Source organism: Anopheles moucheti, chromosome 2 (assembly GCF_943734755.1).
Source record: "Anopheles moucheti chromosome 2, idAnoMoucSN_F20_07, whole genome shotgun sequence".
Lineage (NCBI taxonomy): Eukaryota > Metazoa > Arthropoda > Insecta > Diptera > Culicidae > Anopheles > Anopheles moucheti.
In genome coordinates this window covers 29555318-29569334 of record NC_069140.1, presented here as the reverse complement: position 1 = coordinate 29569334, position 14017 = coordinate 29555318, and positions in this window count along the sequence as shown.

The window sequence follows — 14017 nt, the reverse complement described above, 5'->3', positions numbered from 1 at the left end:
CCGCCATCTTGGCCGCCATCTTGTCCGCCATCTTGTCCGCCATCTTGGCCGCCATCTTGTGTCCGCCATCTTGTCCGCCATCTTGGCCGCCATCTTGGCCGCCATCTTGTCCGCCATTTTGTCCGCCATCTTGGCCGCCATCTTGTCCGCCATCTTGTCCGCCATCTTAGCCGCCATTTTGGCCGCCATCTTGTGTCCGCCATCTTGGCCGCCATCTTGTCCGCCATCTTGGCCGCCATCTTGTGTCCGCCATCTTGTCCGCCATCTTGACCGCCATCTTGTCCGCCATTTTGTCCGCCATCTTGGCCGCCATCTTGTCCGCCATCTTAGCCGCCATTTTGGCCGCCATCTTGTGTCCGCCATCTTGGCCGCCATCTTGTCCGCCATCTTGGCCGCCATCTTGTCCGCCATCTTGTCCGCCATCTTGTCCGCCATCTTGGCCGCCATCTTGGGCGCCATCTTGGCCGCCGTCTTGTCCGCCATCTTGTCCGCCATCTTGTGTCCACCATCTTGGCCGCCATCTTGTCCGCTATCTTGGCCGCCATCTTGTCCGCCATCTTGTGTCCGCCATCTTGTCCGCCATCTTGGCCGCCATCTTGTCCGCCATCTTGTCCGCCATCTTGTGTCCGCCATCTTGTCCGCCATCTTGGCCGCCATCTTGTCCTCCATCTTGGCCGCTATCTTGTCCGCCATCTTGTCCGCCATCTTGTCCTCCATCTTGTGTCCGCCATCTTGGCCACCATCTTGTCCGCCATCTTGTCCTCCATCTTGTCCGCCATCTTGTGTCCACCATCTTGTGTCCACCATCTTGGCCGCCATCTTGTCCGCTATCTTGGCCGCCATCTTGTCCGCCATCTTGTGTCCGCCATCTTGTTCGCCATCTTGACCGCCATCTTGTCCGCCATCTTGGCCGCCATCTTGTCCGCCATCTTGACCGCCATCTTGGCCGCCATCTTGTGTCCGCCATCTTGGCCGCCATCTTGTGTCCGCCATTTTGTCCGCCATCTTGGCCGCCATCTTGGCTGCCATCTTGTCCGCCATCTTGTGTCCGCCATCTTGTCCGCCATTTTGGCCGCCATCTTGTCCGCCATCTTGGCCGCCATCTTGTGTCCGCCATCTTGTCCGCCATCTTATGTCCGCCATCTTGGCCGCCATCTTGTCCGCCATCTTGTGTCCGCCATCTTGTCCGCCATCTTATGTCCGCCATCTTGGCCGCCATCTTGTCCGCCATCTTGGCCGCCATCTTGTCCGCCATCTGGTCCGCCATCTTGGCCGCCATCTTGTCCGCCATCTTGGCCGCCATTTTGGCCGCCATCTTGTCCGCCATCTTGTCCGCCATCTTGGCCGCCATCTTGTGTCCGCCATCTTGTCCGCCATCTTGTCCGCCATCTTGTCCGCCATCTTGTCCGCCATCTTGTCCGCCATCTTGTCCGCCATCTTGGCCGCCATCTTGTTTCCGCCATCTTGTCCGTCATCTTGGCCGCCATCTTGGCCGCCATCTTGTCCGCCATCTTGGCCGCCATCTTGTCCGCCATCTTGTGTCCGCCATCTTGTCCGCCATCTTGACCGCCATCTTGTCCGCCATCTTGGCCGCCATCTTGTGTCCGCCATCTTGACCGCCATCTTGTGTCCGCCATATTGGCCGCCATCTTGTGTCCGCCATCTTGTCCGCCATCTTGGCCTCCATCTTGTGTCCGCCATCTTGACCGCCATCTTGTGTCCGCCATCTTGGCCGCCATCTTGTGTCCGCCATTTTGTCCGCCATCTTGGCCGCCATCTTGTGTCCGCCATTTTGTCCGCCATCTTGGCCGCCATCTTGTCCGCCATCTTGTCCGCCATTTTGTCCGCCATCTTGGCCGCCATCTTGTCCGCCATCTTGGCCGCCATTTTGGCCGCCATCTTGTCCGCCATCTTGGCCGCCATCTTGTGTCCGCCATCTTGTGTCCGCCATCTTGTCCGCCATCTCGACCGCCATCTTGGCCGCCATCTTGTCCGCCATCTTGTCCGCCATCTTGGCCGCCATCTTGGCCGCCATCTTGTCCGCCATCTTGTCCGCCATCTTGTCCGCCATCTTGTCCGCCATCTTGTCCGCCATCTTGGCCGCCATCTTGTCCGCCATCTTGTGTCCGCCATCTTGTCCGCCATCTTGTCCGCCATCTTGGCCGCCATTTTGGCCGCCATCTTGTCCGCCATCTTGGCCGCCATCTTGGCCGCCATCTTGTGTCCGCCATCTTGTGTCCGCCATCTTGTCCGCCATCTTGACCGCCATCTTGGCCGCCATCTTGTCCGCCATCTTGGCCGCCATCTTGGCCGCCATCTTGTCCGCCATCTTGTCCGCCATCTTGTCCGCCATCTTGTCCGCCATCTTGTCCGCCATCTTGGCCGCCATCTTGTGCGCCATCTTGTCCGCCATCTTGGCCGCCATCTTGTGTCCGCCATCTTGTCCGCCATCTTGGCCGCCATCTTGGCCGCCATTTTGTCCGCCATCTTGGCCGCCATCTTGTCCGCCATCTTGTCCGCCATCTTGTGTCCGCCATCTTGTCCGCCATCTTGGCCGCTATCTTGTCCGCCATCTTGTCCGCCAACTTGGCCGCCATCTTGTGTCCGCCATCTTGTCCGCCATCTTGGCCGCCATCTTGTCCGCCATCTTGGCCGCCATCTTGGCCGCCATCTTGGCCGCCATCTGGTCCGCCATTTTGTCCGCCATCTTGGCCGCCATCTTGTCCGCCATCTTGTCCGCCATCTTAGCCGCCATTTTGGCCGCCATCTTGTGTCCGCCATCTTGTCCGCCATCTTGTCCGCCATCTTGGCCGCCATCTTGTGTCCGCCATCTTGTCCGCCATCTTGACCGCCATCTTGTCCGCCATCTTGTCCGCCATCTTGGCCGCCATCTTGTCCGCCATCTTAGCCGCCATTTTGGCCGCCATCTTGTGTCCGCCATCTTGGCCGCCATCTTGTCCGCCATCTTGGCCGCCATCTTGTCCGCCATCTTGTCCGCCATCTTGTCCGCCATCTTGGCCGCCATCTTGGGCGCCATCTTGGCCGCCGTCTTGTCCGCCATCTTGTCCGCCATCTTGTGTCCACCATCTTGGCCGCCATCTTGTCCGCTATCTTGGCCGCCATCTTGTCCGCCATCTTGTGTCCGCCATCTTGTCCGCCATCTTGGCCGCCATCTTGTCCGCCATCTTGTCCGCCATCTTGTGTCCGCCATCTTGGCCGCCATCTTGTCCTCCATCTTGGCCGCTATCTTGGCCGCCATCTTGTCCGCCATCTTGTCCTCCATCTTGTGTCCGCCGTCTTGGCCACCATCTTGTCCGCCATCTTGTCCTCCATCTTGTCCGCCATCTTGTGTCCACCATCTTGGCCGCCATCTTGTCCGCTATCTTGGCCGCCATCTTGTCCGCCATCTTGTGTCCGCCATCTTGTTCGCCATCTTGACCGCCATCTTGTCCGCCATCTTGGCCGCCATCTTGGCCGCCATCTTGTCCGCCATCTTGACCGCCATCTTGGCCGCCATCTTGTGTCCGCCATCTTGGCCGCCATCTTGTGTCCGCCATTTTGTCCGCCATCTTGGCCGCCATCTTGGCTGCAATCTTGTCCGCCATCTTGTGTCCGCCATCTTGTCCGCCATTTTGGCCGCCATCTTGTTCGCCATCTTGGCCGCCATCTTGTCCGCCATCTTGGCCGCCATCTTGGCCGCCATTTTGGCCGCCATCTTGTCCGCCATCTTGTCCGCCATCTTGGCCGCCATCTTGTGTCCGCCATCTTGTCCGCCATCTTGTCCGCCATCTTGTCCGCCATCTTGTCCGCCATCTTGGCCGCCATCTTGGCCGCCATCTTGTTTCCGCCATCTTGTCCGCCATCTTGGCCGCCATCTTGTCCGCCATCTTGGCCGCCATCTTGTCCGCCATCTTGGCCGCCATCTTGTCCGCCATCTTGTGTCCGCCATCTTGTCCGCCATCTTGTCCGCCATCTTGACCGCCATCTTGTCCGCCATCTTGGCCGCCATCTTGTGTCCGCCATCTTGACCGCCATCTTGTGTCCGCCATATTGGCCGCCATCTTGTGTCCGCCATCTTGTCCGCCATCTTGGCCGCCATCTTGTGTCCGCCATCTTGACCGCCATCTTGTGTCCGCCATCTTGGCCGCCATCTTGTGTCCGCCATTTTGTCCGCCATCTTGTGTCCGCCATTTTGTCCGCCATCTTGGCCGCCATCTTGTCCGCCATCTTGTCCGCCATCTTGGCCGCCATCTTGTCCGCCATCTTGGCCGCCATTTTGGCCGCCATTTTGTCCGCCATCTTGGCCGCCATCTTGTGTCCGCCATCTTGTGTCCGCCATCTTGTCCGCCATCTTGACCGCCATCTTGGCCGCCATCTTGTCCGCCATCTTGGCCGCCATCTTGGCCGCCATCTTGTCCGCCATCTTGTCCGCCATCTTGGCCGCCATCTTGTCCGCCATCTTGTCCGCCATTTTGTGTCCGCCATCTTGTCCGCCATCTTGGCCGCCATCTTGTCCGCCATCTTGACCGCCATCTTGGCCGCCATCTTGTGTCCGCCATTTTGTCCGCCATCTTGGCCGCCATCTTGGCCACCATCTTGGCTGCCATCTTGTCCGCCATCTTGTCCGCCATCTTGTGTCCGCCATCTTGTCCGCCATCTTGTCCGCCATCTTGGCCGCCATCTTGGCCGCCATTTTGGCCGCCATCTTGGCCGCCATCTTGTCCGCCATCTTGGCCGCCATCTTGTCCGCCATCTTGTCCGCCATCTTGTCCGCCATCTTGGCCGCCATCTTGTGTCCGCCATCTTGTCCGCCATCTTGGCCGCCATCTTGGCCGCCATCTTGGCCGCCATCTTGTCCGCCATCTTGTGTCCGCCATCTTGTCCGCCATCTTGTCCGCCATCTTGGCCGCCATCTTGTGTCCGCCATCTTGTGTCCGCCATCTTGACCGCCATCTTGTGTCCGCCATCTTGGCCGCCATCTTGTGTCCGCCATTTTGTCCGCCATCTTGGCCGCCATCTTAGCCGCCATTTGGGTCGCCATCTTGTGTCCGCCATCTTGGCCGCCATCTTGTCCGCCATCTTGTCCGCCATCTTGTGTCCGCCATCTTGTCCGCCATCTTGGCCGCCATCTTGGCCGCCATCTTGTCCGCCATCTTGTCCGCCATCTTGTGTCCGCCATCTTGGCCGCCATCTTGTCCGCCATCTTGTCCGCCATCGTGGCCGCCATCTTGGCCGCCATCTTGTGTCCGCCATCTTGTCCGCCATCTTGGCCGCCATCTTGGCCGCCATCTTGGCCGCCATCTGGTCCGCCATTTTGTCCGCCATCTTGGCCGCCATCTTGTCCGCCATCTTGTCCGCCATCTTGACCGCCATCTTGGCCGCCATCTTGTGTCCGCCATTTTGTCCGCCATCTTGGCCGCCATCTTGGCCACCATCTTGGCTGCCATCTTGTCCGCCATCTTGGCCGCCATCTTGTCCGCCATCTTGTCCGCCATCTTGGCCGCCATCTTGGCCGCCATTTTGGCCGCCATCTTGGCCGCCATCTTGTCCGCCATCTTGGCCGCCATCTTGTCCGCCATCTTGTCCGCCATCTTGTCCGCCATCTTGGCCGCCATCTTGTGTCCGCCATCTTGTCCGCCATCTTGGCCGCCATCTTGGCCGCCATCTTGGCCGCCATCTTGTCCGCCATCTTGTGTCCGCCATCTTGTCCGCCATCTTGTCCGCCATCTTGGCCGCCATCTTGTGTCCGCCATCTTGTGTCCGCCATCTTGACCGCCATCTTGTGTCCGCCATCTTGGCCGCCATCTTGTGTCCGCCATTTTGTCCGCCATCTTGGCCGCCATCTTAGCCGCCATTTGGGTCGCCATCTTGTGTCCGCCATCTTGGCCGCCATCTTGTCCGCCATCTTGTCCGCCATCTTGTGTCCGCCATCTTGTCCGCCATCTTGGCCGCCATCTTGGCCGCCATCTTGTCCGCCATCTTGTCCGCCATCTTGTGTCCGCCATCTTGGCCGCCATCTTGTCCGCCATCTTGTCCGCCATCGTGGCCGCCATCTTGGCCGCCATCTTGTGTCCGCCATCTTGTCCGCCATCTTGGCCGCCATCTTGGCCGCCATCTTGGCCGCCATCTGGTCCGCCATTTTGTCCGCCATCTTGGCCGCCATCTTGTCCGCCATCTTGTCCGCCATCTTGTCCGCCATCTTAGCCGCCATTTTGGCCGCCATCTTGTGTCCGCCATCTTGGCCGCCATCTTGTCCGCCATCTTGGCCGCCATCTTGTGTCCGCCATCTTGTCCGCCATCTTGACCGCCATCTTGTCCGCCATCTTGGCCGCCATCTTGTGTCCGCCATCTTGACCGCCATCTTGTGTCCGCCATCTTGACCGCCATCTTGTGTCCGCCATCTTGGCCGCCATCTTGGCCGCCATCTTGTTTCCGCCATCTTGTCCGCCATCTTGGCCGCCATCTTGTCCGCCATCTTGGCCGCCATCTTGTCCGCCATCTTGGCCGCCATCTTGTCCGCCATCTTGTGTCCGCCATCTTGTCCGCCATCTTGTCCGCCATCTTGACCGCCATCTTGTCCGCCATCTTGGCCGCCATCTTGTGTCCGCCATCTTGACCGCCATCTTGTGTCCGCCATATTGGCCGCCATCTTGTGTCCGCCATCTTGTCCGCCATCTTGGCCGCCATCTTGTGTCCGCCATCTTGACCGCCATCTTGTGTCCGCCATCTTGGCCGCCATCTTGTGTCCGCCATTTTGTCCGCCATCTTGTGTCCGCCATTTTGTCCGCCATCTTGGCCGCCATCTTGTCCGCCATCTTGTCCGCCATCTTGGCCGCCATCTTGTCCGCCATCTTGGCCGCCATTTTGGCCGCCATTTTGTCCGCCATCTTGGCCGCCATCTTGTGTCCGCCATCTTGTGTCCGCCATCTTGTCCGCCATCTTGACCGCCATCTTGGCCGCCATCTTGTCCGCCATCTTGGCCGCCATCTTGGCCGCCATCTTGTCCGCCATCTTGTCCGCCATCTTGGCCGCCATCTTGTCCGCCATCTTGTCCGCCATTTTGTGTCCGCCATCTTGTCCGCCATCTTGGCCGCCATCTTGTCCGCCATCTTGACCGCCATCTTGGCCGCCATCTTGTGTCCGCCATTTTGTCCGCCATCTTGGCCGCCATCTTGGCCACCATCTTGGCTGCCATCTTGTCCGCCATCTTGTCCGCCATCTTGTGTCCGCCATCTTGTCCGCCATCTTGTCCGCCATCTTGGCCGCCATCTTGGCCGCCATTTTGGCCGCCATCTTGGCCGCCATCTTGTCCGCCATCTTGGCCGCCATCTTGTCCGCCATCTTGTCCGCCATCTTGTCCGCCATCTTGGCCGCCATCTTGTGTCCGCCATCTTGTCCGCCATCTTGGCCGCCATCTTGGCCGCCATCTTGGCCGCCATCTTGTCCGCCATCTTGTGTCCGCCATCTTGTCCGCCATCTTGTCCGCCATCTTGGCCGCCATCTTGTGTCCGCCATCTTGTGTCCGCCATCTTGACCGCCATCTTGTGTCCGCCATCTTGGCCGCCATCTTGTGTCCGCCATTTTGTCCGCCATCTTGGCCGCCATCTTAGCCGCCATTTGGGTCGCCATCTTGTGTCCGCCATCTTGGCCGCCATCTTGTCCGCCATCTTGTCCGCCATCTTGTGTCCGCCATCTTGTCCGCCATCTTGGCCGCCATCTTGGCCGCCATCTTGTCCGCCATCTTGTCCGCCATCTTGTGTCCGCCATCTTGGCCGCCATCTTGTCCGCCATCTTGTCCGCCATCGTGGCCGCCATCTTGGCCGCCATCTTGTGTCCGCCATCTTGTCCGCCATCTTGGCCGCCATCTTGGCCGCCATCTTGGCCGCCATCTGGTCCGCCATTTTGTCCGCCATCTTGGCCGCCATCTTGTCCGCCATCTTGTCCGCCATCTTGACCGCCATCTTGGCCGCCATCTTGTGTCCGCCATTTTGTCCGCCATCTTGGCCGCCATCTTGGCCACCATCTTGGCTGCCATCTTGTCCGCCATCTTGGCCGCCATCTTGTCCGCCATCTTGTCCGCCATCTTGGCCGCCATCTTGGCCGCCATTTTGGCCGCCATCTTGGCCGCCATCTTGTCCGCCATCTTGGCCGCCATCTTGTCCGCCATCTTGTCCGCCATCTTGTCCGCCATCTTGGCCGCCATCTTGTGTCCGCCATCTTGTCCGCCATCTTGGCCGCCATCTTGGCCGCCATCTTGGCCGCCATCTTGTCCGCCATCTTGTGTCCGCCATCTTGTCCGCCATCTTGTCCGCCATCTTGGCCGCCATCTTGTGTCCGCCATCTTGTGTCCGCCATCTTGACCGCCATCTTGTGTCCGCCATCTTGGCCGCCATCTTGTGTCCGCCATTTTGTCCGCCATCTTGGCCGCCATCTTAGCCGCCATTTGGGTCGCCATCTTGTGTCCGCCATCTTGGCCGCCATCTTGTCCGCCATCTTGTCCGCCATCTTGTGTCCGCCATCTTGTCCGCCATCTTGGCCGCCATCTTGGCCGCCATCTTGTCCGCCATCTTGTCCGCCATCTTGTGTCCGCCATCTTGGCCGCCATCTTGTCCGCCATCTTGTCCGCCATCGTGGCCGCCATCTTGGCCGCCATCTTGTGTCCGCCATCTTGTCCGCCATCTTGGCCGCCATCTTGGCCGCCATCTTGGCCGCCATCTGGTCCGCCATTTTGTCCGCCATCTTGGCCGCCATCTTGTCCGCCATCTTGTCCGCCATCTTGTCCGCCATCTTAGCCGCCATTTTGGCCGCCATCTTGTGTCCGCCATCTTGGCCGCCATCTTGTCCGCCATCTTGGCCGCCATCTTGTGTCCGCCATCTTGTCCGCCATCTTGACCGCCATCTTGTCCGCCATCTTGGCCGCCATCTTGGCCGCCATCTTGTCCGCCATCTTAGCCGCCATTTTGGCCGCCATCTTGTGTCCGCCATCTTGGCCGCCATCTTGTCCGCCATCTTGGCCGCCATCTTGTCCGCCATCTTGTCCGCCATCTTGTCCGCCATCTTGGCCGCCATCTTGGGCGCCATCTTGGCCGCCGTCTTGTCCGCCATCTTGTCCGCCATCTTGTGTCCACCATCTTGGCCGCCATCTTGTCCGCTATCTTGGCCGCCATCTTGTCCGCCATCTTGTGTCCGCCATCTTGTCCGCCATCTTGGCCGCCATCTTGTCCGCCATCTTGTCCGCCATCTTGTGTCCGCCATCTTGGCCGCCATCTTGTCCTCCATCTTGGCCGCTATCTTGGCCGCCATCTTGTCCGCCATCTTGTCCTCCATCTTGTGTCCGCCATCTTGGCCACCATCTTGTCCGCCATCTTGTCCTCCATCTTGTCCGCCATCTTGTGTCCACCATCTTGGCCGCCATCTTGTCCGCTATCTTGGCCGCCATCTTGTCCGCCATCTTGTGTCCGCCATCTTGTTCGCCATCTTGACCGCCATCTTGTCCGCCATCTTGGCCGCCATCTTGGCCGCCATCTTGTCCGCCATCTTGACCGCCATCTTAGCCGCCATCTTGTGTCCGCCATCTTGGCCGCCATCTTGTGTCCGCCATTTTGTCCGCCATCTTGGCCGCCATCTTGGCTGCCATCTTGTCCGCCATCTTGTGTCCGCCATCTTGTCCGCCATTTTTGCCGCCATCTTGTCCGCCATCTTGGCCGCCATCTTGTCCGCCATCTTGGCCGCCATCTTGGCCGCCATTTTGGCCGCCATCTTGTCCGCCATCTTGTCCGCCATCTTGGCCGCCATCTTGTGTCCGCCATCTTGTCCGCCATCTTGTCCGCCATCTTGTCCGCCATCTTGGCCGCCATCTTGGCCGCCATCTTGTGTCCGCCATCTTGTCCGCCATCTTGACCGCCATCTTGTCCGCCATCTTGGCCGCCATCTTGTGTCCGCCATCTTGACCGCCATCTTGTGTCCGCCATATTGGCCGCCATCTTGTGTCCGCCATCTTGTCCGCCATCTTGGCCGCCATCTTGTGTCCGCCATCTTGACCGCCATCTTGTGTCCGCCATCTTGGCCGCCATCTTGTGTCCGCCATTTTGTCCGCCATCTTGTGTCCGCCATTTTGTCCGCCATCTTGGCCGCCATCTTGTCCGCCATCTTGTCCGCCATCTTGTCCGCCATCTTGGCCGCCATCTTGTCCGCCATCTTGGCCGCCATTTTGGCCGCCATTTTGTCCGCCATCTTGGCCGCCATCTTGTGTCCGCCATCTTGTGTCCGCCATCTTGTCCGCCATCTTGACCGCCATCTTGGCCGCCATCTTGTCCGCCATTTTGTCCGCCATCTTGGCCGCCACTTCTGCCGCCATCTTGACCGCCATCTTGTGTCCGCCATCTTGGCCGCCATCTTGTGTCCGCCATTTTGTCCGCCATCTTGGCCGCCATCTTGTGTCCGCCATTTTGTCCGCCATCTTGGCCGCCATCTTGTCCGCCATCTTGTCCGCCATCTTGGCCGCCATCTTGTCCGCCATCTTGGCCGTCATCTTGTCCGCCATCTTGTCCGCCATCTTGGTCGACATCTTGGCCGCCATTTTGTCCGCCATCTTGTCCGCCATCTTGGCCGCCATCTTGTCCGCCATCTTGGCCGCCATCTTGGCCGCCATTTTGGCCGCCATTTTGGCCGCCATCTTGTCCGCCATCTTGTCCGCCATCTTGGCTGCCATATTGTCCGCCATCTTGTCCGCCATCTTGGCCGCCATCTTGTGTCCGCCATCTTGTTCGCCATCTTGGCCGCCATCTTGGCCGCCATCTTGTCCGCCATCTTGTGTCCGCCATCTTGTCCGCCATCTTGACCGCCATCTTGACCGCCATCTTGTCCGCCATCTTGGCCGCCATCTTGTGTCCGCCATCTTGTGTCCGCCATCTTGGCCGCCATCTTGTCCGCCATCTTGGCCGCCATCTTGTCCGCCATCTTGGCCGCCATCTTGGCCGCCATCTTGTCCACCATCTTGTCCGCCATCTTGGCCGCCATCTTGGCCGCCATCTTGGCCGCCATCTTGTCCGCCATCTTGACCGCCATCTTGGCCGCCATCTTGGCCGCCATCTTGTGTCCGCCATTTTGTCCGCCATCTTGGCCGCCATCTTGTCCGCCATCTTGTGTCCGCCATTTTGTCCGCCATCTTGACCGCCATCTTGTGTCCGCCATTTTGTCCGCCATCTTGGCCGCCATCTTGGCTGCCATCTTGTCCGCCATCTTGTGTCCGCCATCTTGTCCGCCATTTTGGCCGCCATCTTGTCCGCCATCTTGGCCGACATCTTGTGTCCGCCACTTTGTGCGCCATTTTGGCCGCCATCTTGTCCGCCATCTTGTCCGCCATCTTGTCCGCCATCTTGTCCGCCATCTTGGCCGCCATTTTGTCCGCCATCTTGGCCGCCATCTTGTCTGCCATCTTGTCCTCCATCTTGGCCGCCATCTTGTCCGCCATTTTGTCCGCCATCTTGGCCGCCATCTTGGCCGCCATCTTGTCCGCCATCTTGTCCTCCATCTTGTCCGCCATCTTGTGTCCACCATCTTGGCCGCCATCTTGTCCGCTATCTTGGCCGCCATCTTGTCCGCCATCTTGTGTCCGCTATCTTGTCCTCCATCTTGGCTGCCATCTTGTCCGCCATCTTGGCCGCCATCTTGACCGCCATCTTGTCCGCCATCTTGGCCGCCATCTTGTGTCTGCCATTTTGTCCGCCATCTTGGCCGCCATCTTGTCCGCCATCTTGTCCGCCATCTTGTCCGCCATCTTGGCCGCCATCTTGTGTCCGCCATTTTGTCCGCCATCTTGTGTCCGCCGTTTTGTCCGCCATCTTGTCCACCATCTTGGCCGCCATCTTGTGTCCGCCATCTTGTCCGCCATCTTGTGTCCGCCATCTTGACCGCCATCTTGTCCGCCATCTTGTGTCCGCCATCTTGTCCGCCATCTTGTGTCCGCCATCTTGTCCACCATCTTGACCGCCATCTTGGCCGCCATCTTGTCCGCCATCTTGGCCGCCATCTTGGCCGCCATCTTGTGTCCGCCATCTTGTCCGCCATCTTGTCCGCCATCTTGGCCGCCATCTTGACCGCCATCTTGGCCGCCATCTTGTCCGCCATCTTGGCCGCCATCTTGTCCGCCATCTTGGCCGCCTTCTTGTGTCCGCCATCTTGTCCGCCATCTTGTCCGCCATCTTGGCCGCCATCTTGGTCGCCAATTTTGAGGGGAAGGGGGGGAGGGGGATGGAAGATGTTACCTCTTGAACAACATGCTCTCCTGGTATCGGGAATCTGAAAACAGCTGGTTTGTATGAAAAGTTAATGTATAAACATTGCATACCTTACGGCGCATTGCATTGCAAGTTTATTGCATACCTTCCGGCGCAGTACCAGGAGCTACCTCTTTCGTGGATGCTCTCCTGGTATTATAAATTCAAAAACTGGTAGTTTTCGAAGAAATTTTTCACGACCAACGGGAAAATTAGTGTTTAAACATTGCATACTTTTCGGCGGTTTTCGATCAAAATTGCTGCAAAATTTTACTCGACCCACGGGAAAGTTAGTGTTTAAATATTGCATACCTTTCGGCGGTTTTCGACGAAAATTGCTGTACAAGGTGCTACCTCTTCCGTGGATGCTTTCCTGGTATCGGAAATCGGAAAACAGCTGGTTTTGTATGGAATTTCGTACCAGCCGACGGAAAGTTTGAGCGAGATGAAAGATGCTTTCCGTTTTATTGATCTTTCTTATAAGCGATCGTTCTCACGTGTTTGATAGTATGCAATAGCAATTGCGATGGGCAAATTTGTCCCAAGCTGCAGATGTCACCTCTTGAAAAAAATGCTCTCCTGGTATCGGAAATCTGAAAACAATTGTGTGCGCGGCAACGGTATAGTGGTTTTCACAGTTGACCAGTTGATTGGACAAATTTGTCAACTCTTGTGGCCCTGCACAAATTAATGTGAATTTCGATCGTTTGATTAAATTTCGCTTATTAAATTTGATGTTCCAATTTTACGTCGGTTGTCCGTGCGTCAAAAAATCCAAGAATTTCTGGGCCGATCTCTTCGGTCATTGTAAAGACACTTGCGATCATTTCGTCACATTTACACTTGCACATTTACATCAGTATGAAACACACTATGTGCTCCTCAGGCACAATTTGATAGTCAGTAGCAAATTATAGGGATACAATACCACAAAGCACTCACTAATTTTTCTCAAACAAACTGAGTTTTCAATGCAAAAAATGAGAACGCTTTCAGCACGCACGACAATGTTTTAGCAAGACTATTATGATAGGTTCTTCACTGAATACATCGTTTTTATATCAATGCATACTTGATTTCTTCAAGTATCTTTTTTCGTGTTCTTTTTTTTAATTTAGATTAACGATTTCGCGGCGATGATCTAAAACCGGATGGATTTACAATTGGAAATTTTAAAACAATTTCAGTCTAACAACGATGCAAATGTTACCGAGATTACAACAATGTAGTTTGAACAGTATTCTACACGGGGATATGATGAAGTGTTTGGACAGTTTGGGATGGGTGGACATAAGCTGGACTTACAATCCAGCTTCGATTAAGTAATAATCAAGAAAGACAGAAATGGTATTCCAAGAACCATGAGGTATGAAATATCGAACGGAAAAGAAAGTTCTAATGATTGCAATATGATTTTATTCATATTCTATGACAATGCTAGCTATGTCGTAGTATACTGACAGATTGTGTCATTTATAACATCATTACCGGCTTGCAAACTTGCAAAAATTGTGACAATCGAAATACTAAACACAATACTCCACCACTATACTGTTCCGAAACACGCAGGCAGGACATTTTCACGGTTCAATCGGGGAGAGAAAACAATACCACACCACGAGTATCACAATGGCAATAGCTGGCGAATCTTACGCAAGTGAAAACAAGCATGGTTTCTATTCTAGCATCTAATGGTAGGATCATTTACGAACAGATGAAAAAATATGAATATCTTGAGG